Source organism: Lissotriton helveticus, chromosome 6 (genome assembly GCF_964261635.1).
Source record: "Lissotriton helveticus chromosome 6, aLisHel1.1, whole genome shotgun sequence".
Classification (NCBI taxonomy): domain Eukaryota; kingdom Metazoa; phylum Chordata; class Amphibia; order Caudata; family Salamandridae; genus Lissotriton; species Lissotriton helveticus.
Window position 1 is genome coordinate 1,928,029,162 of NC_136067.1, and position 21,172 is coordinate 1,928,050,333.

The window sequence follows — 21,172 nt, forward strand, 5'->3', positions numbered from 1 at the left end:
GGGACCAGAAGCGGTAACCACAGCAGCCAGGGCTTCACTCTTTAAGTCGATGCCTCCTTCATAGGCCAGGCCACATGCCCAGCAGCCCCACAACTAAGGAAGGCCTCCTCGAGGCACCAGTGGCCTGGAATTGCCACTCGCGTCCACTCCCTCCACACGAGTGGTCACGCTTCTTCTCAGGCACGATGGGCGGTGTCCCCGCGGGCGCCGCCTCCCTCGCTGCCTCCTACGCCGCCCACCTCACCTCTTGGTAGCCGCGCCTCCACACAGGCGCCACGGAGCAGTGTCTCCGCTGGGCGCCGCTGCACACGCTTTCTCCTGCGCTTCCCACCTCACTCCTTGGGCAGCTGCGCTAGAGAACAGGCGCGAAGGAGCAGTGTCTCCGCCCGGCGCTGCCTAATCACGATCTCCGCGCCTCGGGACATGCGCGAGGGAGCGGTGTCTTCCGCCTCAGCTGGCGCTATTCACAACACTTCTCCAGGGGCGATGTACCTCTCCAGACCCGCGCGGGGTCCAGGGGCTCCTCCTAGACTACAGCTCCTCAGGGCCCCTCGTGGATTCGCGCTGCGCTACTCACAAGGCTGGTAAGTCAGTCTTTTGGAGCCTTATCAAGGGGGTGAGATGAATGTTCAGGAAGGACCTGAGGGGGGCCAGCAGGAGCTTGAAGGGCCACTTCCCTCAGGGGTAATGAACCACACCGGGGCTCAGTCAAAGGGACTCAGGGGGGAGCGTCCTCAAGTGGAAAGTGTCAGCCTTGAAGGTAACTAATTACTACTTGTGCGCCACCCTCCCCAGGTCACAGCCTCACTCCTCAGGTTCTATGGTCATCACAAAATGGCTGCCTTGCATCCTGCCTTATATAGGTCTCCCTCTGAAGGTCCAGCAAGGTCCAGAAGGTTCTGGAAAGGCTCTATGTTAACCTATGGGGCTTTCTAGGGGATGACAGTTGTGGCAGTTAATATCCACCATTTTGTTGATCTGGGTGAATCCCAGTCAGAAAAGGCACCTAGTCCTGAGGTGAAAAACTACGAGGGCAAAAGAACATCTATCCCCCAGGCCAACTCCATAAAAATAGTCCAGTGGACACAAAAAGATAGAAAGGGAATGAGGGGCAAAAAGGGGACAAAATAAATAATTAATAGGAGGGACTACCCAAAGGCAGACAGGTCTAACAAGTACATTTTAGCGAAAAACAGCATGTCCTCTTAAAAACGATATACTTTCTTTCTTTTTTTTGACTCACTATAAATATACAAATTGAGGCTGCATTCTTGAGTTAGCTCCTCCAGACCTGCTCAGTGTTCTATAGCAGGAGATTGTGCAATTTGCATAGAATACATGATTTCTACATTAAGTGCAAGGTGGGAAGCAATAACACGGGCTGTAACAAATGGCTATTTCATTAGTGATTAAAACACATATTTAGTACTAAAAAACATTGTTCTTATCTAATGAATACTAAAAATAGAATAATAGGGACACCAATTTAAAATAGATAAAATTCTAGGAATTATAAAAACCTTGGCAATGGTAAATTGCGGTAGGGGTAAACTTGTAATAGAATGTATACATACCACATTGTTCTCTATAGTGCTTTCCTCCACATACGCCCTCTGCTCTTTTTCTCCAACCTCCATGTTGCTTTTACATCCCCGGCAGCTCTCTATCCCCTCCCCCTGTTGCTTTCACATGCCTTCCGGTACTTGGGTGTGGCTCCCCCTTCCCTGTGTTGCTTCTCGGTTCTCTTCACCATCCTCTGTGTTGCTTCACCCTCACCTTCTCCCTTGTTGGTTCTCCGTTCCACCCACACTCCCTGCATTGCTTCCACTCCACTGCCCGCTTTAAAAAAAAAAAACCTTTTCTGTTTTATTTTATTTTTGGTTCCTGATCCAATTGGGATTTGTGACTATAAAGAGAAAAAATCACCTCCATCATTTTGCAGGCGCGTGCATGCAAGGGTGCACACTCCTACAAAATGACACTTGAAAACTCCTGAGGCGGAAAGCCGGGAGTCGAACTGTGCTGTTGTTTGTTTGCCTTTTTAAGAATATTCTGATTCTGTTTGCTTTTAAAATCACTGCCCTCCCTGAGCACTCACTTGGGAATAGAGCGCCTCCTGCAGCAGACGCGCTGTAGATTTAGCGCTGACGCGCTGTACAGGGAATCTTGCGCCACTCCCCCAGACACGCACAAGCCACGCCCATCTTGCGAGGCCACGCCCCCCCTCCCTTTCCTACCATCTCCATAAAAACATGTGCATTCCCCGGACGCGCAGCGGACGGGCGCAGCGGGCGCGCCGTTTGCGCGCCAAAGGCGCGCCTAAGGCAAGCCCGTCTGCGCCCGTCCGCGACCGGCCGGGCCCAGGGGCCAGGCAGAATGGAGAAATCACCAGCTATTCCTCTGGGGAGCTCCTTGCCCTACAGAACTCTGGTCCTATCTCCCTTGATCCAACTACTCATGCCCGCTTAAGGACCAACAACATTCACACTCACCAGGTATCGCTGGAACCATCCTCTGCCCCGTCCCAGAGCCCCAATCTTTCTACCCCGCCCTTATGTCCTGTTGCTCGGACACTTGATTGCTTATACCTCAATACCAGATCTATGGTAAAAAATCAATTAGATATCTTCTCTCTACTTCAATCAGACAGTCCTGACATGTTGCTTGTTTCAGAAACCTGGCTTACGACAGATTCCTTGCCAGATATACTCGCAGCCCTACCGTCAGACTACTATATATTATCTGCGAATAGAAAACCAGGAAAAACTGGGGGTGGCGTCGCAGCTATCATTCATAAAGACCATACGTTTACCATATTACCTTCTTTAGATCTGCCTGATACTGATAATCTGGTAATAAAATTGGATAACAACACAGGAACTATGGTATTAGTTTTGATCTATCATCCACCTAGATCGATGCCGTCTTTCCCCATCTCTCTGTCTGAGCAACTGGCTGGCCTGACCGTTGACTATGACAAAGTCACTTTGATTGGAGACTTTAACTATTGGTATAATCATCAAGAGGCGGGTCCTCACGCCTCAGAACTCTTTGAGCTTCTCTCCAATTTAAATTTTTCTCAACATGTCAAAATTCCCACCCATGATAAAGGTCATATCTTAGACCAAATCTGGTCTCATAATATCTCCATTTCCAGCCCTACCGTTTTACCGTGCATATGGTCCGACCATCACCTGTTGCATTTTTCCATCACTTTGCAGGGCAACCTAAAAACTTGTGTGTCCCTGGGAGTTACGGCCAGGAAATGGAGATCGCTTAGCCTCCCGGAGCTTTTATCTACCCTAACAGATTCCCTCCCGGTCTCGGCTTCGGACCAGGACATCAACCTCATGGACAAAACACTAAATGATTGGCTTTCATCTGCTTGCGAGGCACATGTCCCCTTAACCAAGTTCGCTCGCGCTCGTCGTATGGACGCCCATAGGTGGTTTTCTACAGAGTTAAAAACTCAAAAACTAGAACTCCGCCAATTAGAAAGAAAATGGAGACAGGGCTATTGCGAAATAGATAGACAAACATTCGCTACCGCCCGGAGGAATTATAATAGCTCCATTCTTTTGCTAAGGCAGCTTTCTTCTCTAATAAAATCTCTACGTCTCAAAATAAATCAAGAGAAATTTTCAAAGTAGTTAATGATCTATGCAACGACACCCGCACTTCCCCTTCCCAACCCCCAACTCAATTACTCTGCGATCAACTTAATGACTTTTTCCGAGAGAAGATTGATATTATAAAAGCTAGCATTCAGATGAATTATAGCAAGGCTATTAGCAGGGAAATTTGTGAAGCCCCACACAAACTTCAGTCAATTCCCCATATTGATCTTCCCAAACTAGTGGAGCTTATGAATCGGGTAAAGTCCGGCTCTCCCAATGATCCCTGCCCCCCCGCATATCCTGAAGGAAGTTTATTCCATATTACCTCAGGGAATCCTTCCACTTCTGAATAAATCTTTATCACTCGGAATAGTCCCAATCTCATTTAAAAATGCCACTTTGGTCCCACTAATTAAAAAGCCGGGGGCTGATGTGGCTGTGCTCTCTAATTATCGGCCCATATCCCTTCTTCCGTTTGGGGCCAAGCTGCTTGAAGCGCACGTGGCTAGCTGTATCTCTAATTTCATTGAGACTTCTGGCTACCTCGAGCCAAATCAAGCCGGTTTCCGCCAGGCACACTCCACCGAGGCAGTCATTCTTGCGGTCCTTGACACACTAAGGCTCAATGCCGATAACGACGACCATCAGGCCCTTGTACTTCTAGACCTATCGGCCGCGTTCGACACGGTGGATCATACCATCTTATTACACCGTGTCGAACAGGCCGGCCTCAGCGGGTCGGCTCTTGCCTGGGTCAAATCCTTTTTAATGGACCGCTCCCAGACTGTCAAACTGGGAAACTTTACGGCATCCAAACTTCCCACTACATGCGGTGTCCCTCAGGGGTCGTCATTGTCCCCTCTTTTGTTTAATTTATATTTGAAACCATTGTTGCAGTCCCTAAAGAACAGGAAAGTCACCATCTACAATTATGCAGATGATCTGCAACTGGTCTTCCCGTTAAACTCTGTGGATGCGGCGGTAGAATTTCAGTCCACGATGTTGCATATCAAGGACTGGATGGATGAGAATCACTTAAAGCTCAATCCCGGAAAGACCGAGCTGGTACTCCCTGGTAAGAGTGGGATTAGCTGGGGCCCTCACTTTTTTTGGCCACCCTCGATGGGTCCCCCTCCTAAGCCTTCTCAATCGGTGAAGAGTCTTGGAATCGCCCTTAATGCCGACCTATCCTTGAAAAATCAGGTAGGAACCGTGATCTCCTCTAGCCTCTTTCAACTTCGAAAGATCAGAAAAATTGCCCACCGTTTGACACACTCCGCCCTCATCCAAGTGGTGATCGCCTTGGTTCTCTCTCGCCTTGATTTTTCGAACTCATTATATCTAGGCCTCCCTCTCACTCTATCTAGACGACTACAGATCGTCCAAAATCAAGCTGCGAGGTTAATATTTAAAAGTAATCGAAGGACTTCGGCGAAACCCTTGCTAGCCTCTCTTCATTGGCTCCCTGTCGAGCACCGGATCACATTTAAAGTAGGTTGCCTGGTTCACAAAGCACTCCACGGCAAAAGTCCCAGGTTCATCAATCAACTAATAAATAAATATGAACCAAATCGGAACCTTCGCTCTTCCCATCAGTCTCTCCTTAAGCTGCCATTGTACAAGAAAAAACGACTTGGAGGATGTTGATTCGCTTATCTCGCCCCAAAGACCTGGAACAGCCTCCCCCTGTCCCTCCGGTCCTGCACTAACCTGCTGAAATTCAGGGGTGCTCTTAAGACCTGGTTATTCAAGCAAGCGCACGGTTAGACCACTTCTTTACCATCTGTCTCCCCCCAGCGCCATGAAACCTTAGGGTGACCGTGCGCTTAACAAGTTCCGAATAACATAACATAACACAGGTCTACTTGTCAAAGGCATTTCCGGATGCTGTGCAACATGGCTAAAGACCATTGACAAAGCCAATAAGTCACATAGGCGAGAACTAGTGCCAATGCTTGTTAAATCTGACAGCGTATAATTTTTTTCTTCAGAAAGTTTGTGAAATTCCATGAAAATGTAATGAAAAAATGCTTTCATAGAAGAATGTCGTTTGCCGAAATCTTGTCTTCTTTTTTTTTTTAACACAGCCTTACACGTCACTCAAAAAAAGAAGCTGGCAAAATACCATCATCAGAACGGTCTGAGCAGAAAATGTCTCACAAGACATTTTCTGTGTGAAACAGTCCTCCCTCTTGTATCTCATGAGACTTTTGTACACAAGGTGCACACTTGGGTAAAAAAAGTTATGCAAAATTGCATAATCCAAAATTTTGATGAATTTAACAAACACAACATTTTACGAAAACTAGACAAAGACACACATCTGCCCTCTTTCTGTTGCAAATGACGGAAATGCTCTCAATGATGTTACTGACCCTTATTCAGCACACAGTTTGACATTGGTATGAGTGTATGAACACGTTGCCTGTGCGATGGTTTTTTTGCAGTACCCTGAGGTCAGGTCACCTGTGCTTGGGGAACTTTTCATGTCCTGACAAAATACGACATCCATACATACAGATCTATAGGACTTTAAACTGAAGTAATCTGACTGCATCCAGTTTTTAAACCAAAAAGAGGGCACTGTTCCTGTGGCAAGGTGCCAAAAGTCACCTGTACACATTAAAAAGAGGTTGAAATGGACCCACTCTAGAGAGGAAGAACAAGTCTTGCCTCCTGTTGCCCTCACACACCCGAAAGGTGTCATGCCTCATCATCGGGCATTGCTCCTGGTAGGGCCGGCGCTGCAATTCCCTATGGGTCCCCCGAAGGGTCACTTTGTCAGAGATCTTTTAATATTGCCGGATGATGCATAGGGTGTGTGGAGAGTAGGTCCAATGTGGGAAATGAAAGTGTGTGCATAATGATTAAAACTGACAGGGGAGTCTCAAGAAAAGAGATTGGATTTAGTGACACCCTTGCCAGAGTAAAAACCCATAAAAATGGTGTAGTCCCAATGGCACACTGTGCCCAGGTGTAAGGTCGACATGTTTCGCGCATTTGTTGCCAAAACGGTCATTTGCGCTTCTTCAGGAACAAAATAGTAAAAAGTGAAGTGCACGTGAAATTGATTGTTAAAAATGTGTTCCCACAATAATTGTCAGGGGGGCCGTTAAGCTGCTCCTGAAGGAACCTAGGAAAGAAAAACACAAACAAACAGAAAATGTGCTTTAGACTACCTTAATGCAACATAGTGTGCCACCCACGTGTGCACATAAACCATCAGAAGAAAAAGAAAACATCAGAGACAGTTAGAAAATGATGGTCTCCTATAGTTATTGAAGGCCAATTGAGGGATCCCGGTGATGTTAACAAATAAACCATAGGGTGCACTGCGCCACAAAGTACGGGTAAACAGAGTAAGTGTTAACTCATGATCAACCGAGCCGAATAAGGTATCGGTCTAAAAATGCTACTACGTGGCAATATTAGAGTATCTGAGCGTAAATAAAGTATAGTAACTCCATAGTCAAAATACACTACAATACAACAGCTGCCTCTTAAAAGCGCCTGTATATTCCAAACCTCCAAGTGGGGACAACAATTCTGGTGGAGTTCTTCCCTCCCACTGTATAGAGAATAGTGCCAATGGTTAAAAGGGGATAAATGCCTGTACATTACCGGGCTGGTGACAACATCGTATAAGGTCGATTACCAACATAAACAGACAATTAAATGGCATTCAACCAAAAGGGCTCGCTGTAAAGCCTCCTCATGCTTACCAACCTCACCTTCCTTACTTACAGGTATTCTCTGGTGTGGGGTCAAAAACGCATCTGGCTCGTTCAGCCGCCTGCCGACAGTAGGAAGCATCCAGTTTTTGCCTGCTCGCAGTCCTTGCTCACCTGGCACAAGCAGTAAAGAGGCAGCTGAGATTGTTCAATACATTGGTATTCAGTGATTCAGCCTAAGGACTGTCCTTAAAATAGGTTAATAGCAATTAGAGTTAGATTGCCAATAAAACATCATACACAACTGTTCTTCTTTATTGAATTCAAGTACGCCAACTCTCATTTCCTAGCTCATTTGTAAGTGCACCATCAATTGCCTGATTTGTAGAGAGGATGTTTTTTCAAACAGAGTGCCCTTTTCAATGAGAAAAAACAATGCACAACATAATAGGGTCTAGGTGATAACCTTAGGAATCCAGTTTGCTTAGCATGTAGGATAAGGGCCTTTGAAGTGTCTACTCTTCTGGAGATAATTGGTGGAAATGACTTGCATCCTTCCCAGGATTACCTACATTCATTAGTGGCTGTGCTTCTTTACCCATGTTATGATGGTACAAAGCCCCATAGCCCAATGTATTTTTGATGCATGGTTGTTATGTGCATACTTGTAAACTGCAGACAGCAAACAGGCTAAAGTCCCTTCACGCAGATTTGGTATGGTCTTCAAGACTGCGACCCTAGCTGGAAATACTCCAGGGTATGTTGTTTCCACCAACTTGCCCTCCAGATGGTAGCAATCGAAAGGACACCTCAAATTGAAGGTAAAGCTCCTTGGAGACTGACTAGCAAGAATGCATGGTCTAACTAACGAGTGTTACTTGAGCACAGCATTCATACTTAGTTTCCAGGCAGGTCTCACTTCCGATGTGGTGCTTTATGGAAGACTCTGGCATGTTGTGGGGCTTGAAAGCCAATCCATTTGCCTGTCAGGATGACCCGAGTGTTTTATTGTATTACCTCTGGCATGCTTCTATACATAATGGCCAAGTCAGAAGGTCTGAAAGGTGGATGGAGGTGAACTTTAGTCACTACAGCACTCCACGGAGGAAACCGTCATGGTGGTCCTGCTACATCAGCAGTGCGTTGCACGGCAGTCATGGTGTACTTCCTGATAGCTCTTCATTGACCTGGATATCCTAGTTATTGACCCATCAGGAGACTATATTCCCAGGAAAGGGACATCCTGGATCTGGCCGCCATACATCGAAGGCTACTTCAGCCCTGCCTGGTCACATTGCCGGAAGTAGTTTCTTAGCAGAGAGGTGTAGCAACATCTAAACAAAGTATGGGTGGAGCAGATTGGTAGAGGACAGAAAAGACCGAAGATGAAGAGGAGCAGCATGGTGGAGTAGGAGAGGAGGTAATCGAGGAGGAGTGGATGACCATACAGAAAACCGGATGAGTAGAGCAGCAGCATGGCAGCATTGAAGAAGGGGAGAAGACCAGAGCTGGGCTGGAGCATATCATAGTAAGCCAAAACCACCATCACCACTGGACAGTCGGCAAGTGACCGGTAACTGGTGGAAAGCCATAAACACCTGTTGTCACTAGTCTTGAGTGGTGCACAAGAGGAAACTGGTGGCATGGGTTACAGAGTAATCCACAGTTGCCGATAGATAACTCAAACGTGTTGGGTAATAGAACTTGTTTTTCCCTGTTCACTTCACAGCGAAACATTGCAGGTAGCACAAACTAATTACTATAAAGAGAAGCTGAATACAATTGTTACAGCCCCTATAACCAAGTCTTTATTCGTCAGAGGGGCGAAAATCACAGCATCATGGGGCTGAGCAGCACATACATATTGACAGTCCAAGAACTCAAGACAAGGATCCATTGTTACGTGTATGTTCTGTTTTCTATTTTGATAGTTCATTAAACACCTAATTTAAACATTATTCTAACAGTATATTTCCTTCTCTCAATGCTCATACACATAACATTGGCCATCGAGGCTGGTTCTGGTAAGGCCTCTGTATCTGACCAGTGCCATGCCCTGCTGGAGGTCAAGGATTTCCCAAAGAGGATTCTACTGGTCATTAGAGTAATGCTGCTGCAGGAGCATGTGGCGATTGCACTGCAGCAGGTAAAGCCCTGTTGTAGGAGAGAAACATTACTAGAGTCTTCCACTACATCTCACAGTCTCTCAAACTCAATCAGACATCATGAGACAAAGAGATTCTGGAACGCTTATCGTTTCTCTGAGGGCTGTTTTTCTTCATTTTGCTACCCCTTTCTTGGTGAACTGATAAGGTACTCTTAAAAGTGTATTATATGTGGTGTGTGAGTACAGCACTTAAACATTCCTATGCCTTTGGGTAACACAAGATTTGAAAGTGTTCGAGTGTATCCTCTTGATATTGCGTCTAAATAGATTGGAATGAAGGCTGATAGCCAGAAACCGGTCCTTGGATGCTTGATTCCGGTCCAGGAAAGACATGGCTTGGCAGTTCGGGCTGGACTGTTCCCATGAGGCACAGGGTCAATGCTGATTTGCATATGGCCATGTCTGACCTGGGGTGGTGTGGAGTGCAAAACAACGATGGATTTAGGCCCAGATCTCTGTACTGGGGTGAATGTATGACATTGTTCTGCATTCTGTCCATCAATAGTTGTTTTTGCATTTGTCACCCCGAGTGGGATGGGTATGCTCAGACGTGAGTCCCATGCTCTCCACACCACTGGAGTCAAGCTATCCAGGCTGATGAAGGCTGATAGCCAGAAACCGGTCCTTGGATGCTTGATTCCGGTCCAGGAAAGACACGGCTTGGCAGTTCGGGCTGGACTGTTCCCATGAGGCACAGGGTCAAGGCTGATTTGCATATGGCCATGTCTGACCTGGGGTGGTGTGGAGTGCAAAAAAACGATGGATTTAGGCCCAGATCTCTGTACTGGGGTGAATGTATGACATTGCTCTGCATTCTGTCCATCAATTGTTGTTTTTGCATTTGCCCCATGATTTGATGCAAGTCAAGATAGTAAACTCATTCTAGTTATTGTTATGGGAGAGGCTACAATGGATTATTTTTTAGATATTAATATATATCATAAGAATAATAATGAGTCGGAAGATGTGAGTAGGTGCTTACCAGTTTACATACATAACTATTAGTTCATATTAAACCAGACATTTGTCTAGTAGATAGCATTTTTAGATTGTGTGCATCTTTTGTTGCTGTGTACTGATGCAGGCCTGCGTAGAACACGTTTGAAAATCAATGTGTCATGCAGCTTTGTATTTTTTTTAATCAGACCAAAATATGGAAAGTGGGGCATCTTTCAAGTCTATCACTGTGTTGGTAGCTTTGACTTACAAATCAGTATCTGTTCTGATTGTTTCCTTTGAGAGTAAAAAAAAAAAAAATTAGAATAGATTCATCAAGGAAATGAAGACATACAGGTGCGTAGTACAATGCTGGTTTAGGAAAGTGTTTTGTTGTATTGTAGATATAAATGTAAGGTGTCCATTTATTGATCAAATAATGTGAAAATGTAGCTGCAACGTAATTCTTTCATAAAACAAAACATTGAACATGGTCTGCATTAACTGGCACAAGTGTGTGGTGTTTCTGTTGAATCACTGGAGACCACCGGCAGACTTTCAAGACCCCATGAAGTGGTCACTGGAGGGATTTAAATACTTGGTAATCTATCTGACTCTGGACCCCAGAGAGTAACACATACAAAACTTGGTACGAGTTTTAGAAGAATACAGACATGTGGGCCACTGGAGGAAACTCTCAATGTCCTTGATGGCCACGGAGACCCTATATAAAATGATAGCTCTGCCCAAATTCGTTTATATGCTCCAGAACACCTTGTATGAAGTCCCGGATGAATTTTTCAGTGGGATGGATATGGTTACTAGGGCGCTACTGTGGGATGAAGGGGCACCGTGCATTGCCCTGCAAACCGAGGTTAGAAGCCAATATAAGGGTGGAATAACATTACCTGGCCTTCATTGTATTACTGGGTACCACAACTACTTGTGGTGGATGAGTGGGCCTACTGTTCCCGGAATTAACACTCATTAATGGTGAATAGGCAGGCAATGGAGCCGGGACTATGTACGAGAGATTTACAGTTATTGTTGGGCCACCCAGTACCCATCACCAACTGAAGTGGTCATCAAACTCTGGGAAAAGGCTACGACAACATTGGGATGGATGGTAAGGTTGACCCTAGAGATCCCCTATTGGAGTCCGTTCTGTTAGCAGATTTGTACATACTAAAGAGGGTAAGAAATAATAGGACTTGTTAAATATTACAAAACTAGGTACAAAAAGAATATGAATTGGTGGACAATCTGTTTCACTTAAATCAAACATGCCCTAGCAGGCTACACTGAGGTACTCCAAGACGTAGTGGGCGAAATTCCATTAGAGTGGTGAGTACTGGAAAACCCAGTACTCAAGCACTCCATCTCACAAATTTACTGAAAACTACTGAACAATAGCCAGCCATCCCTTGATACGGGGAGGGACAAATCAGAATGTGAACTGAGGAGATTAATAGATGAGAATTGGGGAGAGGCATACCGTTGCCTTAGAGAGGTAGCTATAAGAGCAGGATTGAGGCTGGTGCAGTTAAAAATGTAGTATACTACTCCAGTACGTGCTACTTGCTGGAAAAAAAGCACTTTGACGCCTTGTCAGGGCTAGTAAGCGCTATATAAATGCAATTAAAATACAATACTAATATTCCACAAGGGGAAGAACGGTAATGATATATATCTTTGGGTTGTGATCGACCAGAGATTATATTCCACACTCTCTAGGACTGTCACGGGCTAAAATCATACCGGAAGCAGGTGGCCTTTTGCATTTCTAAAGTCACGCAGGAAAAACTGCAGTAGATCCAAAATTAGCCACCTTAGGAATTTGGGGTGAGTGAAGGTTGCCTAGATACACCTTGCCTTTGTGTAATGTGACACTTGTAGTTGCAAGGCGCGTCATAGCTCGACTGTGGGGTAGTAGGCTATCGCCTACCTTAGAGCTCTGGAAAGTAGGTTTAGACTGGTGCATGCAAAGAATTCAGAGACATTAGTTAATATCTAAGGACGTGGCACACACTGTCATGAATGACAACTAAGACGATGCTATTTCAAAGAAGTATTGTGTAATAATGCCAATATGTTTCATGATTATATAGCTGTTCCTGTGTTGAAAGTACAAGATGAAATTAAAAAAAAAAATTCAATTGAATATGGGTACATTTTGATAAAAACAAAAAAGGAAATATGGATCAATAAAGATCTAAATGTCAAAAAGTAAAACTTTTAGAAAGGGAGTCTTCTTTATACTTGAACGATGAATATAAGAATTTGACATTTAATACATGCGGTTGAATATTAGTAGATTATAGTATTCATGTGTTTTGTGTGATTATACAGCAGATTCTTGAAACAGGAGGTCACAAGTTCTTAAGATTACATATCCTGCTAAATCTGGCTGCTTTGAATACTTTTTTTAGAATCCGCGATGTTTTTTAAACTATATATTTTGTTGTCCTTGAATTATAAAGAGTAAAATTTATATTTTTATTGAAAACATATATTTTGCCTCTGAACTTATTGAAGTTACACATGCTGCTCACAGATAATGAATAGCTTTTTCCATTCCCAAGCGTTCATACATTACTTAATTCCCGTAGGACCCATATGGATGTTCTTTACATCAGTTTATATGCTCAATTGAAAATCCGCTGAGCAATTGCAAATTCACTTTCCCTACACACCCTTTTATCCCACCCTGAAAAATATCCTACTTGTGCCCGTGTTGGGAGTACATTTCAAACCTTATTCAGTGTGGAAAGAGATTGGAGAGGAGGTAGTAGATACTATAAAACATGTAAGTGATTGTGTGTTGGCGGGGTGGATGCACAGATCACAGGGTTTTTTGATGTGTCAAGGCTGTAAAATCTGAGATGTCTCCAAATCCAAACCCTGCTATAATATGGGCCCAGTTAGAACCATAATTTGTCACCTCACCACCTGGCACCAAAAGGGGCACATGGATTTGCAAACAGGACAACTAGATTTATGAAGCACCCCGTTTGTTGGACAAGTAGATATTTTATAAAATTCCACACCTCTAAATACCCTCTCTTTTCTGTTCTTAAGGTCATCATTGCTTTCCATCAGTGCCCCAGAGCAACGTTGGCAACCTTTTTATATTCCCCCCTGTATTTAATTTTTTTGACTCAACTAACTGTTTTCTTGGATATTTTAAAATATTTTAATTTACATTTTCAAAGTAGCTGTCTGAACAAACTTCTTTTATTTATTTTTTATTTTATTGTTTTATAGAGTGCCAACTTGACCCGTTAGGGTATCATAGCGCTTTACAGGGATCATAGTAGTGTACAATAGGCAAGGAATCACATTAAGGATAGAGGACACGTATGTACAGTTTACGTTTAAGTAACTCCAGATAAGGCCACAGATTTCTTGATGAGGTAGCACGGTATTCCGAAGGGAGGCGCTAGTCGGTAGTTGGTCATGGTCAATGTGTTGGTATAAGGCAGCATTTAGGAGAGGAATTTACCCGTAAGTAAGGCTTTGGCCTCCCTTTTGAAATGTTCCAGAGAAGGGATTCTTCTGATGGCGGGCGGGAGAGAGTTCCATATTCTTGGAGCGGGTCCGGAACCGTGCAGGTTGGAGTAAGAGGTCTTTGGCGGACCGGGAGTTTCTGATCCCGCCAGATATCACAAGTTTCTGTGCGAGATAAGCAGGGGAGTATAAAGCCTTGTGTGTGATGCAAGCCAGTTTGAGTTGTATTCTGACCTTGAGGGGAAGCCAGTTCAGGGCTTTCAGGTGTGGAGAGATATGGTCAAATTTTTTGGAGCGTGTAAGAAGTCTGGCGGCAGCATTAAGGCAGGCTTTTAAGGGTGCCAGGGAGATCTTGGGTAAACCTGAGAGGAACAGCCATATTCCAGTCTGGAGATTATAAGCGCTTGGACTGGGCTTTTTAGGTCGTTAGTGTCAAGGAAGGGTTTCAGTTTCCAGAAGTAGCTCAAGTGGAATCTGGCTGATTTGGCCATCGAGTTGATGTGGTCTTGCATGTTCAAATTGCAATCCAGGGTTATTCCCAGAGACTTTGCCGAGTCCACGATGGTCGGTGGGCAATCTAAGGCTGTGTTTGCCTTGATTCATATCTGCGTCTCGGGATTGTTTTTTGGAGGGGAAATTAAGAGAAATTCTGTTTTCTTAGCGTTGAGTTTAAGTTGATTGGAGGTGAGCCAATGGACGGTTGATTTCAGGGCCTCATTCAGGGAGAGAATATCCTCAAGAGAAAAGGCTTTGATGTAGAGCTGAGTGTCGTCAGCATACATATGGTAGGAGATATTCGCTGTGCGTAGTACTTCGGCAAGTGGTTCAAGGTAAAGGTTGAAGAGGGTGGGAGACAGGGTTGAACCTTGAGGGACTCCGACCTTGACCGGAGAGGGAGCAGATAGGTTGCCGTTGATTAGGAATCGCTGCGATCAGTTTTGGAGGAAGGATCTGAACCAGTTTAGAACAGAGCCATCCAAACCCATCCTGAGATTGAGGTGTTCGATTAGTTTGTCTTGGTTAACTGTGTCGAAGGCCGAGGATAAATCTAGGAGGATTAGAAGGCACGTTTTACCTTGGTCCAGGGCTTAGAGGGCATGGTCAACGATGTGGAGCATGGTCGTTTCAGTACTGTGCCCAGGTCTGAATCCAGATTGGAAGTCATCGAGAAGGTGGAAGATGTTGATGTGCTGACCTAGTTGCTGTTGTACACACTTCTCCAACACTTTGGCTAAGAGGGCGATGTTGGAGATAGGTCTGAAATTGTCGGGGATGGCTGTATCCATTGACGTTTTTTTCAGAATGGGGAGGACTTGGCCGGCTTTCAGAGAGTCAGGAGTGGAACCCTGCTGGAGCGAGGCGTTAATTATTGCAGTCCAGCTAGGAATAATGGATTGGACGACGGCTGCTAGGCAGCGGGTCGTTGAAATGGTTATTCGGGTTTAGGGACGATAGGATTTTAGATACAGAGTCTTCGTCCTAGAGGTTGAAGTCAGTCTAAAGTGCTTGATTTTTAGGTGAAGTCTGTGGGGGCATCGCAGGAGGAGGGGGCAGGCCAGGAAGATATAAAAAGTATTAAAGAGTATGTGGCTGCACTAAGTTAATTTTCTAAGGCTGCGACTTTGTCAGCGAAAAAAGAGGAGAATTCCTCAGATGATATTAAAGACTTGGGTGTTTCTTTCGAGGTTTTGACCAATTTGTTGGATTGGTGTTTGACCATAACGAAGAGCTTGGGAGGTCTGTTCTAGGCGTTCTCGAGTTCGGTTCTGAAAAATTCTTTTTTAGAGTTAAGGATGTTCTTGTTGTAGGCATTTCTGGACTGGCGGAGAAGTTTTAGTTGTGCGGCGGAGGGGTGCTGTCTCCAGATTCTTTCGGTTTGCCGGAGGCATCTCCTTTCATTGTTGAGAGATCCAGTGAACCAGGATTTCCTGTCTTTGGTTTGGGTTCTTTTTAGCTTTAGTGGGCCTAGGTCATCCATAATGTTCGAGATAGTTAGAGTAGTGATTATTGAGGTCATTGGCCGTTGAGAAATGCGAGGGGGGGGGGGAGGAGTCAGATTTGCAGCGAGCCTTCAGTTCATTGTGGTCCAGATTTCTAGTGTCTCTAATCCAGCGTTTAGGAATCACTGGTTGTGGTGCCCTTAGCTTGTGGGTGCCAGGAGGTAGAAATGCGATGGCTTGGTGGTCAGACCAGTTGCACAGGTCTATGGAGAAAAGCTTGACTGTTGATTCCTTAGAGATGATCCAGTCGAGGATGGCCCCTTTCGAGTGTGTTGGGAGTGAACAGGCTTGGGTCAGGGCTTGATCGGAGAGGAGGTCTTTGATGGCGTTGACATGAAGGTCTTTGGGGTCATTCCAATGCAGGTTGAAATCACCCAGAAAGATATCTTTGGAATTGGAGGGGAACTTAGCAGTAATAAGTTCCATGAGGTGGTCAGTGAAGGAGTCGTTTGTGCCAGGGGGGTGACAGATGATGTGTAAATTGCACAATACGCTGTTACAGTCACAGACTCTCTAATTAAACATAGCAGTATAAGGAAATACACATCTCTAAAATACACTTTTATAAACAAAACAGTTATATCTAAAACAATAAGTTAATGTAAATGCTTATACAAAGAATAGTTAAGATCCGATAGTAGAACAGATATGTGTAAGGAGAGGGAAAGTAGCAGAAAATGACAAGAATGATAAAGAAAACTATTAAACATGAGTATACATTTTTAATCCTAAAATTCATGTAAATTACCCCATATGTTATTGCACTCATTTTCCCGTCTGTGATAACAAATCCTCCTCAATCTAGTGCTCAAAAGAGAATGTTATCTTACTTCCATACCTTGCTGATTAATTGTTTTGCAACCATATGTTTAGTGTTGAGTTAAAATATCTTATGTCGTTCAAACCCTTGAGAGTTTGGGAGCAAATTAAATAATAGAAGTATTGACAACCTTCTTAAATATTTTTAATACAATTGTATCTAGTGTGTGCACCTAAAGTGTAACTTTCGTTTTTAGGTCTCCTGGCGTTTAACAGCGCGTCAGCGCTGTGTCCGCCAGGAGATCTATTGTTGCTGACTCTGCTCCCCAGGAGACAGAACCTGCCGCGCGCATTTCGCAAAAGGCGATCGGCGCAGGCCACGCGCGCGCGAACGCGCTCGCCGTGGCTGTCTCCTGGGAAGCGCAAGCATACCCAGGCACACCTCCCCCTGCACGCATGCGCAAACACGCACACATACACGCACGGAGAGACATCCCCCCCCCCCCGCCGTTGCACACACAGACACACACACACGCACACATACACGCACACATACAGGCATCCCCCCCTTCCCCGCTCACCGGCACTACGTTCTGTTGCAGCCTCCGACCGACCGACCGCGGGGCTCTCCCATGCCCCGCGTCACCACTGCTCCTCCAGGCACTCCGTGGGCGCGGGCTTCACAAAACGGAAGTCCCGCCCCACCATAGGTTTCGTTTTGCGAGCACGTCTTGTTTTTGTACTCGTGCGTGGTGACGTGCCCTCGGGGGAGGAGGAGGTCGTTGTTTTGGGTTTGCGGACAGTCGCAGAATCGAAAGCAGACTTTCAGTGAGTGTTTTTTTTCATTTATTGCCTACCTCTGCCTATCGTTGCCTCTTCTTGCACCTCCTCTTCCTCTCTCTGCACGGCACCTCCCTTTCCCCTCCCACTTCCTCCGATCTTGCTAGGTGTCTATCCTCTCCCCCTGCCATCTCTGAACTCAGACTGGATCGCAGTTTTCCCGTTTTATATATATGGTCATTACTACTACCTTCTGGTGGGCTTCCCCACTCCATGCTCTCTTCGGTGTTGCTCATTTTATTTATCCTCGTCCCACTGGGTCTCTTCCTGCCTCGTCTCCCACCAATTCACTCTTCTCATCACCCTATTTTCCTTTACTTTTTCCGTGACCTACATGTATAGCCCACATTTATTTACCTTAATGTGTAGCTTTCTTATTCTACCTACTCTTGCCTCATCTAACATCCTCGCTTCTTACTTAGTTTTAACCCCCATTCTTCCCACTCCCCGCTTCTCTCTGTGCTTCCTTCTGCGCACCCCATGCCATGTTCCATTTTGTCCAGATATGATCTGTGTTATCAGGCCGACTGTGCTGTTTTGAGTAATCAAAGGTATGTGCTTTTTACTGACATATGATTAAAAAAAACGTCGTTTAGAGAATTCAAGTCGGTGTCAAGTGTTGTCCATGTTTATACCCCCTGGTTGTTGGGTTCTCGTCGACTCTAGTTTTAAAGGTGGCAAACTTTTGAATACCTTTCCATTCACTTTCAGTATTGACTTTAGTTTAACGGCTTTCAGGAGGTTCTGAAGAGCACATTAGTTAGGCTGCTGAAACTTTATTTGACCATAGGTAATCCTCCCGTTTTGTTTTTTCAGTCGCATGTACTATGAGAGTGACTTTAACGTACCAATCATGGTACACTTTTTGAATGCCTCTGTGGCAAATGTACAGATCGCTCGTTTGTATGGCATCGACAGACTGGATTAAATTGGCTGACTGGATAGGCCTTTCGGTCAGTCCGAATCCCCATTTGTGAGGAGTGTATTCTTTTGTACAATAAATGCCCAAGCGCATGTCTGTAGAGTGTGGCAAGCATAGTGGCCTTGTCGCTAAAGATGTGAAGGAGCAAAAGGACGGACTGGAGGGACCCGGTTTTCAATTAATTGTCAGGCTGCATACAACTGGGCTTTCTGCACTTCGTCTAGGAATTTGACTGCTGCATAGTACTGAAGATGTTTTCCTGTTAACTGTTCGTATTTTCGTTTGCTTGAAACGCCCTCTGCGTTTTTTATATAGCTCAAGCAGGCTGTGTATCCGGATCAAGGATCTGGCAAATACTATTGTACTGGGTGGTTGTCAGAGCTTGGCACCCAGCCGGTCTCCTGCGAACTGGCATGACCCTGCCTTTGGGTGGGACGGGCAGGACCAAGATCTGACAAGGAACCATACACACCCGGAAAGGGTCAAGTACTGTCTGCACTTCAATTATCAGTAGATGTTAAAATAGGTGTTACATTTCTGGCGCTTTTTTGTACTTAAACTGTGCAACAAGAGAGCTCTCCGAAATTGGGAGCAAAGCTTTCATCTCTTAACAGTCTCTAAATGAAAGTCAATTTTTCTTTCCTTTCATAGGGTTGCATTGATTCTTTTAAAGTACTTTGTCACACAAAGGCTCCTGTTTTTCCCTATTGCACCGAGCTATATAAAGCATGTGATATTTATTTTTGGATTGGGAATCAGCAATTGTTATGCAAAAAAATGTGATACATGTCAGTGCAGTTTGAGATGTCCAGCTGTTTGTTGCAAAGGCGCTGCGTACTGACTTACTACTATACATTTTAGGTCTGGCGTTAGCCAAGTGCAGCTGACTTTACTACCTTGAGATATATTATATATATTTATTCCGGCCAGCCCTCTTCATCCAATGCTCTGTTATTATGGTAGTGAGTGCAGAGTAGTGAGTGCAGAGTATTGAGTAGTGAGTGCAGAGTAGTGAGTAGTGAGTGCAGAGTAGTGAGTGCAGAGTAGTGAGTGCAGAGTAGTGAGTAGTGAGTGCAGAGTAGTGAGTAGTGAGTGCAGAGTAGTGAGTGCAGAGTAGTGAGTGCAGAGTAGTGAGTGCAGAGTAGTGAGTGCAGAGTAGTGAGTGCAGAGTAGTGAGTGCAGAGTAGTGAGTGCAAAGTAGTGAGTAGTGAGTGCAGCGTAGTGAGTAGTGAGTGCAGCGTAGTGAGTAGTGAGTGCAAAGTAGTGAGTAGTGAGTGCAAAGTAGTGAATAGTGAGAGCAAAGTAGTGAGTGCAGAGTAGTGAGTGCAGAGTAGTGAATGCAGAGTAGTGAGTGCAGAGTAGTGAGCAGTGAGTAGTGAGTGCAGAGTAGTGAGTAGTGAGTGCAGAGTAGTGAGTGCAGAGTAGTGAGTAGTGAGTGCAGAGTAGTGAGTGCAGAGTAGTGAGTGCAGAGTAGTGAGTGCAGCGTAGTGAGTAGTGAGTGCAGAGTAGTGAGTAGTGAGTGCAAAGTAGTGAGTAGTGAGTGCAAAGTAGTGAATAGTGAGAGCAAAGTAGTGAGTGCAGAGTAGTGAGTGCGGAGTAGTGAGTGCGGAGTAGTGAGTGCGGAGTAGTGAGTGCGGAGTAGTGAGTGCGGAGTAGTGAGTGCAGAGTAGTGAGTGCAGAGTAGTGAGTGCAGAGTAGTGAGTGCAGAGTAGTGAATGCAGAGTAGTGAGTGCAGAGTAGTGAGCAGTGAGTAGTGAGTGCAGAGTAGTGAGTAGTGAGTGCAGAGTAGTGAGTGCAGAGTAGTGAGTAGTGAGTGCAGAGTAGTGAGTGCAGAGTAGTGAGTGCAGAGTAGTGAGTGCAGCGTAGTGAGTAGTGAGTGCAGAGTAGTGAGTAGTGAGTGCAAAGTAGTGAGTAGTGAGTGCAAAGTAGTGAATAGTGAGAGCAAAGTAGTGAGTGCAGAGTAGTGAGTGCGGAGTAGTGAGTGCGGAGTAGTGAGTGCGGAGTAGTGAGTGCGGAGTAGTGAGTGCGGAGTAGTGAGTGCGGAGTAGTGAGTGCAGAGTAGTGAGTGCAGAGTAGTGAGTGCAGAGTAGTGAGTGCAGAGTAGTGAGTGCAGAGTAGTGAGTGCAGAGTAGTGAGTGCAGAGTAGTGAGTGCAGAGTAGTGAGTGCAGAGTAGTGAGTGCAGAGTAGTGAGTGCAGAGTAGTGAGTAGTGAGTGCAGAGTAGTGAGTGCAGAGTAGTGAGCTGCCTCAAGTGAAGTACTCTGGTACCCAAGGATGACTAGCAAACAATATTATTCACAACATTGCTTACTATTCAGCAACATTTGACAGTTTGCAACTCATCTTTATACAACAATTCAGAGTTTGATAACAAATTAATGTAACACATTGTAATGTACAATGCCAATAGCTCAAACTTTAAAGCTGGGAGACCTATTGCATTGTAAATGCTTGTTCCATTCTTACAGGAGTCCCATGCATATGGAATGTTAATTTTTGCAGAATACATATAATGATTCTCCAGTTTATCAACGTTAAACACTTTGTGTTGAAGTATACTTAAAAGCTTCAAAATAGTATCCCAATCATCATACCACTGCTTAGAGATTTATTAAAAGAATGCAGGATCCTTATTGACCATCACTGCCCAAGAGAAATGGAAATTTGTGACCAGATGGCAGCCGGTTGTTTTTGTTTTAAAGTGAGATTGCAAGTGCTTGCTTCAGGATGCAGTTTATTAGATAACTTAGATTT

General features: G+C 44.9%; 1 protein-coding gene across 1 annotated transcript in view; it reads left to right on the forward strand.

The window, feature by feature from the left end:
* ELP3 (elongator acetyltransferase complex subunit 3) overlaps positions 1-21,172 on the forward strand; it is a 731,849-nt gene that overhangs the window by 269,639 nt on the left and 441,038 nt on the right. The gene's annotated exons all lie outside the window — the stretch shown is intronic.